This window comes from Rhopalosiphum maidis, chromosome 3 (assembly GCF_003676215.2).
Source record: "Rhopalosiphum maidis isolate BTI-1 chromosome 3, ASM367621v3, whole genome shotgun sequence".
NCBI lineage: Eukaryota > Metazoa > Arthropoda > Insecta > Hemiptera > Aphididae > Rhopalosiphum > Rhopalosiphum maidis.
In genome coordinates this window covers 70,002,972-70,012,657 of record NC_040879.1, presented here as the reverse complement: position 1 = coordinate 70,012,657, position 9,686 = coordinate 70,002,972, and the positions used below count along the sequence as shown (strand labels likewise).

At 26.1% G+C, this 9,686-nt stretch overlaps 2 pseudogenes; both read right to left on the bottom strand.

The window, feature by feature from the left end:
• Window positions 1–1,820: 1,820 nt before the first annotated feature.
• On the bottom strand, window positions 1,821–2,804 carry LOC113558245 (annotated as a pseudogene).
• Window positions 2,805–4,751: 1,947 nt separating this feature from the next.
• LOC113558246 lies at window positions 4,752–6,897 on the bottom strand (annotated as a pseudogene).
• Window positions 6,898–9,686: the final 2,789 nt, after the last annotated feature.

Here is a 9,686-nt window from a genome sequence, read left to right as displayed (position 1 = left end):
GCGTTCATAGTACGAGAAAAAAAGTAGTCCCTGATCTCAAGATTATAGCCAAGGTAAGGTATGATTATTATTATAATTATTATATGGAGTTTTATAACATGTTTTTTTTAGTAAAAAAAAAGTCATACAGTGTAGGGTTTTAATAAATAAAGGTAAAATGTCACCCTAGAATAATCCTAAATAAATCCTAGAATAACTATTTTCAATATTATAGTAAAGAAATTGAAAATCATACATTTTTTATTTTTTTTTTAAATAACTGTAACTTGGAAATTTTGGAATTAGAAAGTTGGTTAACCTACTAACATTCAATTAACAAATAGACAAAACTGATAAATGTTTTAAATAGGTGATTGCTGTGCACCTATCTAATTAAGTTAAAAAAAAATCTTATACCATAAAACGTATATTTTTATATCATAATTGAAGTCTTATTCTACAATATTTCAACTAACACGAGTAATAAAATTTATAACTTTAATTGTAAAAAAAATTTATGAAACAATACCTTCTGCCTAAAACTTTTTTTAATCTACTCAAACATACATTGTTATATTAACTACCAGTGAAAATCAATGGATATAAAAATTGATTTATAAAACATAGATTTTTTTATCATGAATTTATAACACTCATGATGAACGAATCTATATCCATTCCATCAACATGTAAATATCCACTAACCTTTTCACTGTTAACTCGTATGAAATCAATTGTCTAAACAATATCATGTTTTTTTGAGAAAAGTCGAACACGACATCCCTTGCAAAATATTTAGCAATATTCAGTTATAATCAAACCTTACAGATTTAAATTAAACAAATGCACATTTACATACTTGTATTCAGCTGAATTTATAAATTACAATTCATACATTTCTTTTTTAATAATTCATTTTTGCATTTTTCTTTAATATATTTATCATCTATTGTACTGTTTTGTATAATAACAAAAACAATTAAAATTACATAATAATAAGTATGAAAGTTTAATAAATACATTATTTTAAGAACTAGCAGAATCACTTACACTATTTTAGGTATGTTTATTTCATTGCTAATAAAACTGTCTAATTTATCTTTAGTATTTTTATAAACGTTTAGCAATTGATGACAAGCATTCTGACTTTATTTTAAGTCTATCTGCAAGGTCTTTAATTTCTTTTCATATCTCTAAGAGTAGAAACATTTCTCAAATTTGTATTTCTCATTTTCTCTAAAGAAACTTAAGCTATAGTATAAAATAAATAACATAATGCAATAAATAAATAAATAAATGCACACAGGCTGCAAACCCTTAAATTCTTAAGATAATAAAAAAAATAATAATAAGTTAATGATTTTACAAAGGCTTTTGTTTCAATTCACTTACTACAATAAAGGTACAATCAAAATATAAATTTGATTAAAAATTGTTTTTTCTTTATCTGATAAATAAAAAAAAAAATCATTATCTTCAATGTACCATTTTGTCCACTTAACATATTTAAATCTTTTTGCAATATAAAAAATAATAAAAATAAAATTAGTTGCTTTGATTTGAATTTAAACAACATTAAGAAACAATGAACTTGTACATTATTGTACTCCACATATTGAATACATATACATGTACATGATACTAATTTATTTAATGAAAAATAGAATTTAGTAACAATAAAAATCTGATTTTGATTAATATTAATAATTTGTACAATCATAAGTATATAAGGCTTTTTGAGCATAATGCTCTCAATAATAATTATTTAGTTATTTACATCTCAATATTGAAGTCCAAAACTAATTTACTCAAGAGAAAATTAAGCTACCATATAAAATAAGTTAACGCACACGTGCAGTGATCCTACAAGAAGGGTTTTCTGGATGGCAATCAATATCTTTACCATTGAGCCAGTCTTCATATTTTTCCGGTTGTAATCTCCTTACAGAGGTTTTCATATTAATTTTCACGGTGTCTTTACAACAATTACACAGTGTATTCTTTTCCCATACTCTACTTAACGAGTCGATGCAAAGTTTGTGGATTGAGCCATTTAAACCCATGGTTGAAACCAGCATGATACCCATGTGGATGGAAAAGTTATTATAAACTCTTCTTTCTCTTGTGTTATCTAAAAAAATTATAAAGAAACAATTAGGATATTATAACAACATTTTGTATTTATAATCTTTTACCTTGTCAGATGGAACATTGTGACTAGCTAATGATTGTGGAGATATAATACACATTTTATGTCTAAGATATGCTGGACATATCGAAAAGTCTGCAAAAAAAAGCCATTAGCTACTTTTTCCAACCGCTGTCCATATGCCGGTGGTATTACATACCTTAAAAAATATAATGCATATAATAAAAATCACTTAGGATAAAGCATATAAAATTTACCATGACTTTAGGCTTCCTTCATAAATATAATTTATACTGTATAAATCCATATCTTTAGTATGCGATGAAAATGACGAATTCCTCATCCAAAAATAGAGATAGGCTATATTGTCCCCAATCAATTTTAATTCCATAATCCTGATTGATGTAATACAATACTGTGCCAGTTTATTAATATTCCATACCTTAATTTAAGAATACATGTAATTTTTTTAATTAAATATAAATTTAGAAATATTCCTATGTATTGAATACTCACTTCAACATCTTTATCTGTAATGCTTCCTGACACATCTGCACCATATATTGGACATTTATACACTATATTTTCCAATATTTCTTTCAAGATCAGCATAATCAAAATAATATGGTGCATGCCATATTATAAAGAATAATATTACGAATAACTTAATTTTCATACGAGCCGAAACGGTTCGCCAGCCCGGCTCATAAAATTTTGGGTTTCACCGTTAAACCAATTTCATGCAAATTCTAATTTGAGTCATGTAAATCCACGCTAATTACGTGCTAAATATTAGCGCAAACATTTTTCAATATTTCGAAATGGGACGGGCTGATGCAATGTACGTAACCGAATCAGGATTGCGGTTGGTAATTGCGATAAAGTATAATAATAGACGCTATCAGTTATTAATGTTGTTAATAATCAATAATAAAAAAATAATGTAAAAATAACCTTTATTGTAATAATACTCGTATTTCATTATTTTATTCTGTGACAATAAATCGTGAGTATGAACAGTGAACAGCTGAGTTAAGTATTAAAAAATAATTAATATTATAATATTTATAATGAATCAAATCAAATTAAGACAGTCTTGTTCTTTCATCAAAGATTAAAATTTTAAAAATATAATTATTTAAAGGCTAAATTATGAGAATTTAAAAATAATTATAATAAAATGGTAGTTAGAAACACAGCCCAACACATAAAATAATTCCGAAAGTAAAGAAGTATACATTTTTACAATTTATGGTAAAAATAAGTTTAATACAAATACATGGTATTTAAAATGAACAAACATTTAAAACTATTAATTACTGAAATTAATACTTTAAATGTTACACTTTAAGATTAAAAAGTATATTAACCTGTGATACATGGTTAGAATAATAAACTTTTACTTTATTGATATTTTCAATTGTATTTAAAAGGACCACTAATTGGAAAGTTAATATAAAATATTAAAAGTACTGAAGTTTGTTAGTTTTATTTTAAGCGTATTTTGATACCTTGTGTGAGAAACAGTATTAATTTTTTTTAAATGTTCATTTAAACATCAATCAATATGAAGGTTTTATGTCTAAGTATGAGTTTATTATTAAACTACTATGTATGTACTCAAAGTTATAAATTACATGATTATTTTGTTATAAAAATAAAAGTTATTGTAATTATAAGAGCTTGACTATATTATTTCATTAATTGCTTACTTCGATTGTAAACATATTGATAACAATTTTTAACTATTGATTTTATTTTTATTCTTTGATTAGCCGTTAAGAGCAACAGAAAGTCAGTTACAACAACTAGTGAAATTAGGAAATACCAATAACTGCATGCTTAGCGTAGTAGCTTTACCTAGATTCAGTTCTCAAAGAAATGAAACTTGTGAATAGTGTGGATGCTGTATAGTATTTATTATAAAGTATATTGACTAAATAAGATGCATAATTAAATACATTTGAGCATTCTAGCTAAGTTAATCAACTAAAATCTGCTAGTTAATGAATGAAAATCTTTTTAACATTATATTTTAAACTTAAATACAATATTATATAGTTTGTATAGTGATATTAACTATAGAATACAGAAAGAATTATACTACATACAGAAAAATAAAATATTCTATAATTGGTACATCAAAATACTTATCTGTATTGCCTATTATTTTCTATAAAAGTATAAGTATAGTTTTATAAAATATAAAAAAAAAATTACATACTATATGAAATAACTCAACTAAAAATATAAAAGCATAGCTTGTAGCCATTCTTAAGATAATAATAATAATAATAATAAGTTAATCATTTTACAAAGATTTTTTTTTCAATTCACTTACTACAATAAAGGTATAATCAAAATATAAATTTTATTAAAAATAGTTTTTTTTATCTGAAAATTAAAAAAAAAAAATCATAATCTTCAATGTACCATTTTTGTCCACTTAACATACTTAAATCTTTTTGCAAGTGTAAAAAATAATAAAAATAAAATTAGTTGCTTTGATTTGAATTTAAACAAAATTAATGATATATTAAGAAACAATAAATCCTGTACATTATTGTACTCCACATATTGAATAAATGTATAAAATAAGTTGACGCACACATGCTGCGAACCTTCAAGAAGGGTCTTCTGGATGGCAACCAATATCTTTAGCATTGAGCCAGTCTTCATATTTTTCTGGTTGTAATCTCCTTACAAAGGTTTTCATATTAATTTTCAGTGTCTTTACAACAATGTCACGGTGTAGCCCTTTTCCCATACTCTACCTAACGGGTCGACGCAAAGTTTGTGGATTCAGCCATTTTAAACCCATGGTTGAAACCAGCATGATACCCATATGGATGGAAAAGTTATTATAAACTCTTCTTTCTCTTGTGTTATTTAAACAAATTATAAAGAAACAATTAGGATATTTTAACAAAATTTTGTATTTATAATCTTTTACCTTGTCTAATGGAACATTGTGACTAGCTAATGATTGTGGAGATATAATACACATTTTATGTCTAAGATATGCTGGACATATCGAAAAGTCTGCAGAAAAAAAAACCATTAGCTACTCTTTCCAACCGCCGTCCATATGCCGGTAGTATTACGTACCTTAAAAAATATAATGCATATAATAAAAATCACTTACGTTAAAGCATATAAAAGTTACCATGACTTTGGACTTCCTTCATAAATATAATTTATACTGTATAAATCCATATCTTTAGTATGCGATGAAAATGACGAATTCCTCATCCAAAAATAGAGATAGGCTATATTGTCCCCAATCAATTTTAATTCCATAATCCTGATTGATGTAATACAATACTGTGCCAGTTTATTAATATTCCATACCTTAATTTAAGAATACATGTAATTTTTTAATTAAATATAAATTTAGAAATATTCCTATGTATTGAATACTCACTTCAACATCTTTATCTGTAATGCTTCCTGACACATCTGCACCATATATTGGACATTTATACACTATATTTTTCCAATATTTTCTTTCAAGATCAGCATAATCAAAATAATATGGTGCATGCCATATTATAAAGAATAATATTCTTCATACTCGGGCATTTGCTTATATCGTGCTACTGGCATGGCTTTCTTTTGAATATTAAATTATTAAAATACCCCTGTTTTACCTTGGACATCCTAAAATAACATAACTTGTATAAATAAATATATAAGCAGTTTGTCACTACCTTACTACCACCCCTAAGTTCACAATACCATATTAATAAAAGTTATTTTTTTTTTAATTATCACGTTGATTTTCACGTCATGATCGCTGGCAGTTATTATTATAGCCGCCGAGTTACCAAAATTATGTATATTTCTTATATAAATTGTGGAATTTGGCACTTGGTTTATTATCATATGTGTGTAAGCATGGTGTAGAAAAAAAATAAGTTTTTTATGGTCTATTACCTTTATATGACATTTGTTCATATGTAAAATAAACTGTTAAATTCCCATAGACATTTCTGAAAATATCATGTGACACATTTTCGGAATGACAATAAAAATGATAGATGGCTTACACGTTAACACAGTTGACAGTTGTATAACCGCCGGCAGTCGACGTGTTAAGGTTTATGTATGACTGGACTAAGAAATTATGTTAATTACATTTTTTGAAAAACAATTGACTATGAATCAATTATGATACATTAGTAAATTTGTATAATTATATTAAAGGTAGCTATATTAAAAAAGATTGTAATTTATTGGACTATGTTTTTAAAAAGAAAATATAATGGAGGAAAAGTATGACCATTACGTGGAATATTTATAGACATTTGTTGGGAAACTAATGAGAAATTTACACCATACGTAAATTGCAATTGAGTCTGGTGGTATTTGAAATAATGGAATTCTTTAGAGTTTGTCATCAAACATTTTAAGTTAACAGAAAAGTAACTCAAAATTTAAATTTAAAAACATAAATTAATTACTTGACAGATTGGTGCAGGGATAAGCATACTCATTTTATCATCGCTATAATAACTCTCTTTTTTAGGGGTCCATTCTGGTGGTGGAATAATCTATACAAAAATATAAGTTATTTTGAAAATTTGAAAAAAATAATAAGATTTATAATAAATGTTGGTAATATAACATACTTTGGCGATAGCAGCTCTATGAGCTCCCTAACTTTCCATGTAATTCACATATCGACTGAAATTTTGAAATTCAGGCCACTTTGGTCTAAATATCATAATTTTTTGTAATTCATTTTTATGAGTGCCTCCACTAGACATATCTGAAATATACAAATCACATATAATATTATTACTAAAATTTATAATGACTTATTTTTAAGAAAAAAAATTATAGAAGTTCACTTACTGAAAAAATTGAATACCAACTGGCTACTAGTTATTCTTTAAAATGGATATTTCTCTAAAAACATAGAAAATACATTTAATAATTAGTTAAAAAAAACAATGGGAGTTGGCATTTGAGAGTGATAATTAACTGCTAGCATTGGCGCCTGGAGGGGGGCATAACAGGGCATTTCGTTAATATTTTGACTTTAGTAAACATCATTTAAACATTTCAAAGTTTTTTCCTGTAATACGAGACTACCTACCTACCTATTTATTTTTTTACTTAATTTTATTTATGGGAGACTTCAGCTTTTATTTAATAACGACTAAATAACATATAACTCTGACACATTTTGTAGTTTGCAAGAAATAGAATTTTTTTGTAATGTATTTTTTGGTGTTTGATTTCATTTTGCTCCTCCCAAATAAATTGCGCCCATGACTGCTAGCATAACAAATACTCAAGTAGAAATTATGACTATTCGATATTGACAGTATATATCTGTGGTGTATTGATACGGATAAGTGGGTATACCTTCTACATGTCAGTAGATTATCGATTTTTGACTTATACCTAATGTAAAATATCATTTTACGGGTATACCCTCCTCCAAAAATGACTCGATTATTATTGGCTAATACGAGTAACAAGTAACAACACATACAATACAATAAATTGTATAGTAAGACATTAGAGGTTATTAGTTATAAACATAATACAAGAGAAAAAGTTCATTTTTTCTAGTATTATGCCTGGCGAGAACAATTTATTTATGTTGAATAATATACTTATTTCATTAGTGCGTTTACCCATAAATAAATTAATATATATATTATTTACTAATACGCCATTATATATATCCAACAGTATAAAAATAATAGACTTGAATACCTACTAGGTTAGGTAACCTAATTATACTGTACAAAATAAAAATATTAATAATAAAAGTAAAAAACACACATTCTTGGAAAAACCGAATTCTTCACTATATATTTATATTTATATTTTTACTATATTTTGTAATAATTTTTCAAATACATTTTTATAACTAACTATTTACTATGTTTTCAATTCAAATGAATTGTAATTTTAAGTGTATAGAAATATTAGTCGGTGACAAAGCTGCAGCTAACCCCAAAACGTCCTAGACCGAATCATTTGTACCACCAACCGATTTCGTACGTTTAATCGACGTAAATTCACAATTAAACTGATGTAATTCTTATAAATATTTATTATATTTAAAAATATATACTATCAACTATTTACAAAAAAAAAAATAATAACATCGTGCAACAGAATTTTAAAATATTTTTTTATTTATATGTAATAAGTATATAAAAAGGTACTACCAAACAAAACATACCTTAAGTTTTTGTTATCAGGAGCCACCTATTCATTCAGTCTTAAATGCGAGTATTGACGAGAAGACGGTTTGATATCATCCCGCTTTTTGGGCGACACGAATGCAATCGGTTTATTAGCCGGCTTAGGAGATGCGCTTTATACTTTTTAATTGTAACCTCTTCCGTCTGACTTTTGCTCTTATTTTTTTTTATGATCTCGATCCCGTGAAAAAGATGATTGATCGTTTTGTCTTGATGACATGCTTTTTGTCTAAAACAAACTGATCAAAACATAACAATATTCATTTATTTTCAACATGAGCATATTGTATACGAGTATACGACAATCCGAAATAACAGATCGTAACCAACGCTGTTGTACAAATAGACAATGGATGTGTTTGGTTTATTTCTCAAAAAGTTATTTTCTCATAGTTAGTTTATTTCTGCCTAAGATATTGTAATCTTTTGATATGTCTGGTTGTGACTTGTGAACCTCGAGGAGTTTGTAATACTGAATAATTAAGATATGTTGTACAAAAAATAAATAAATTGATATTATTTACGATTCGAAAGGGACCGTGAAACGTTTATGGGCAATATAAACTACAGTTTTAATAGGAATTAAAATAAAAAATTCGAAAATATAAAATAATTAACGGTTGTCTATAAATATATATCGCGTAAATATTTTTCGTCGGACATTGTATTTTAATAAATTATTATAATATATCAACAGAGTGTAAACTTACAGATTGAAACGAGTGTTGACTGCAAAACGGACACGAATGCAAGCTGCTGATCGACACACCAAATATCCAATTCTGTTAAAACATACAATAATGATCGATATAATCGTATAGGGAGTATCGTGTGTGTAGTATAAATCATCTAAATAATTAAATGATATACCTAGAAAATGCCACGTCGCTGCTTTCTTCAAAAAAAAAAAAAAAAACTGAATAATTCTAAACACACTATTATTATTCCAAACAGGCATTTTAAACTGTCGGCTAACACAATATAAGATCAATCGTACGATCATATCCAGCTTTATATAGTTATATACAACTTATTTAAATGACAATATTACCGACGTGGTTGGATATTTACTAGTATTTGTAGATAACAATAATTACACATTAGCGCATTTATATATTTATTTATTTATTTCATCATCGAAATAATTTTTCTGATTATATGTAAATTTGATTTTGATAATTACCAGTGCCCAACTTTTTTTTAAAGTATTTGTATTTATAGTCCCAATTTATTTTTTACTGAGTATTTAAATACTTTTTAAAATAAGTATATTATGTATCTGTACTTGTATACTTTTAAAAATTATCTTTTACAGTTTTACAAGACTGAAA